At 42.4% G+C, this 3506-nt stretch overlaps 1 protein-coding gene across 1 annotated transcript in view; it reads left to right on the forward strand.

Annotated features, from left to right (window-relative positions):
• The window catches only part of LOC112075857 (ephrin type-A receptor 5-like), a gene marked incomplete at its 3' end in the record, with an annotated part of 88821 nt that overhangs the window by 7553 nt on the left and 77762 nt on the right, over positions 1 to 3506 (forward strand). Inside the window, exon 2 of the mRNA XM_024142784.2 lies at positions 3007 to 3070. The remainder of the gene's footprint in view (positions 1 to 3006; positions 3071 to 3506) is intronic.

Here is a 3506-nt window from a genome sequence, read left to right on the forward strand (position 1 = left end):
ACATTCTGTCCATTAATATTCTCTTTGGACTATTCCGTCCATTATATTTCTTGACATTCCGTCCATTATATTTCTTGACATTCCGTCCATTATATTCTTGACATTCCGTCCATTATATTTCTTGAACATTCTCCGTCCAATTATATTTCTTGACATTCGTCCATTATATTCTCTGACATTCTGTCCATTATATTTCTTGACATTCCGTCCATTATATTTCTTGACATTCCGTCCATTAATATTTCTTGACATTCCGTCCATTATATTTCTTGACATTCCGTCCATTATTTTCTTGACATTCGTCCATTATTTTCTTGACATTCCGTCCATTATATTTTTGACATTCCGTCCATTATATTTTTGACATTCCGTCCATTATATTTCTTGACATTCCGTCCATTATAATTTCTTGACATTCCTGTCCATTATATTTCTTGACATTCCGTCCCATGTATATTTCTTGACATTCCGTCCATTATATTTCTTGACATTTGCCGTCCATTATATTTCTTGAACATTCTGTCCATTATATTTTCTTGACATTCGTCCATTATATTTCTTGACATTCTGTCACATATTGAGACCTTGTGGTGTTGTGTGTGTGTGTGTGTGTGTGTGTGTGTTGTGTGTGTGTGTGTGTAGTGGTGTGTGTGTGCAATGTAGTGTGTGTGTGGTTGTGTGTTGTGGTGTGTGTGTGTGTGTGTGTGTGTGTGTGTGTGTGGTGTGTGGTGACTGTGGGTGCTGCAGTTGAATAGCCCCAGCTCAGCTGATGATGACTGGGCCTAACAAACAGCATCACTACATAACAGCACCCTAACCCCACAGGAATTCAGCCTAATGGTCTGATTCAGAGGCTGTGTGTCCCAAATGGAAAATGTTCCCTATATAGCCCATTACTTTACACCAGAGCCAAATGGAACCCTATTCCCTATTATAGTACACTACTTTAGACCAGAGCCCTAWGGAACCCTATTCCCTATGTAGTGCACTACTTTAGACCAGAACCCTATGGAACCCTATTCCCTATATAGTACACTACTTTAGACCAGAGTCCTATATAACCCTATTCTCTTTATAGTGCACTTGGGCTCATAGGGTTCTGGTCCAAAGAAGAGCACTTCTGGGACATTCAGATAGGATTTGACGTCAACACAATATATCCACAGTGATTTAGTGAAGTAACACCATAACGCTCCCACGTGAAATAATTCTCTTAGGTTTTTAAATCGTTACACACTGTATGGATAAAGAGATGTCCATTCAAACAAGTATTACGAATTAATTTGCTTCTATTGGACTCTGGGGGAGGATTTGCTGTTAAAACATTCGTCCTTTTACTGCTGAACGTAATGTAGACAAATACACTACTACCTTCTTACRTCCTTGTATCCACTCTGGGAGTAGGTCATTACATGTTAGATATTACTGTCGGACCTAGAAGCAGTTCGCTACACTCACAGTRACATCTGCTAACCACGTGTATGTGACCARTAACATTTGATTTGATTCAATGGTGACAACCACCATGAATCATTTGAATTCTCTGACTATGAGAATAATACACACTTAGTTTCACTACGGGGAAAGGGTTCTCCTGTCGTCTATTGATGTACGCCAAGAGGATCTCCTTACATCCTCTCTTTGGAGAAAGACCTCCCTGTTATCATCGACTTCACTACGACGTATTTCTACCATTTCTCCTAATTAGGATTTAGGATATGTTCCTAAGGGCACTGTTCTATCTTGAGAACTAGACAGTGTCTGTTAGCCTGCCTGCCAATCAGCTGGAACAAACCAAAGACCTACTTTCAGAAACTTTAAATAGACAGTTTGTTATGCTAGGAATGATGGCTTTTCATTGGTGAAGGAATGATGGTTGAGACGTTTCATTGGTGAAGGTATGTTGACGTTTTCACTGGTGAAAGGAATGTTGACGTTTCATTGTGAAGGAATGTTGACGTTTCATTGTGAAGAAATGTTGACGTTTCATTGGTGAAGGAATGTTGATTCATTGGTGAAGGAATGTTGACGTTTCATTGGTGAAGGCATGTTGACGTTTCATTGGTGAAGGCAATGTCGTTGTGCCCTTAACATATCGGTCATGATTCTTCAGCAACATTTTGCAAGGTCTGTTATACTATTCACTATCTCTGTCAGGTCTGTTATACTATTCACTAGCTCTGTCAGACTATTATACTATCACTATCCTGTCAGTACTGTTATACTATTCACTAGCTCTGTCAATACTGTTCAGTACCAGTAGGTCTGTCTATACTGTTCATTACCAGTAGGTCTGTCTATTACTGTTTCAAGTAGGTCTGTCTATACGTTCAGTTACCAGTAGGTCTGTCTTATACTGATCAGTTTACAGTAGGTCTGTCTATACTGATCAGTTTCCAGTAGGTCTGTCTATTACTGTTCAGTTACCAGTAGGTCTGTCTATACTGTTTATACTGATCAGTTACCAGTAGGTCTGTGGTATACTGTTCAGTTTCCAGTAGGTTCTGTCTATATGTTTATACTGTTCATTACCAAGTAGGTCTGTCTATACTGTTCAGTTACCAGTCGGTTTTTGTCTATACTGTTCAGTTACCAGTCGGTCTGTCTATACTGTTCGGTTACCAGTAGGTCTGTCTATACTGATCAGTTTCAGTAGTCTGTCTATACTGTTCAGTTTCCAGTAGGTCTGTCTATACTGTTCAGTTACCAATCGGTCTGTCTATACTGTTCAGTTACCAGTAGGTCTGTCTATACTGTTCGGTTACCAGTAGGTCTGTCTAATACTGATCAGTTACATCGGTCTGTCTATACTGTTCAGTTACCAGTCGTTTGTCTTACTGTTCAGTTACCGTCGTCTTCTAATACTGATCAGTTACCAGTAGTTCTGTTCTATTGTATGGCTCACAGAATGATCACTATATTTGAGTTATGTGAAAAAGGTGTTTTTCATTTCAAATCTTCCAATGTGTTCTACATACTAACTGTGTCCTTCCTGTGTTTCTGCAGTGAATTTACTGGACTCTCGCTCTGTCATGGGGGACCTGGGTGGATCGCCTACCCAAAGAATGGGGTGAGTGGTACTTCATAAATGCTCACACAAACTTCAGTCTCCTTTTCAGTCTGCCCGGACCAATCCTCATCAGTGTCTGTCCCAGCTCAATCAGCTCAGCCCCAACTCAGCTCAGCCCCAGCTTCAGCCAACCTACTCAGCCCAGCCCAGCCCCAACCCAGCTCGACCCAGCTCAGCCCCAGCTCAGCCCCAGCTCAGCCCCAACCCAGCTCCACCCCAGCTCAGCCCCAACCTAGCTCAACCCCAGCCCAACCCAGCTTAGCCCCAGCTCAGCCCCAAACCAGCTCAACCCCAAGCTCAGCCCCAGCTCAAAGCCCCAGCCCAGCTCCCACTCCCCCAGCTCAACCCCAACCTAGCCCAACCCAGCTCAGCCCCAGCTCCCAACCCAGCTCAACACCCCAGCTCAGCCCCAGCTCAGCCCCAGCCCAGCTCCAAC

This window comes from Salvelinus sp. IW2-2015, unplaced genomic scaffold (genome assembly GCF_002910315.2).
Source record: "Salvelinus sp. IW2-2015 unplaced genomic scaffold, ASM291031v2 Un_scaffold3440, whole genome shotgun sequence".
Classification (NCBI taxonomy): domain Eukaryota; kingdom Metazoa; phylum Chordata; class Actinopteri; order Salmoniformes; family Salmonidae; genus Salvelinus; species Salvelinus sp. IW2-2015.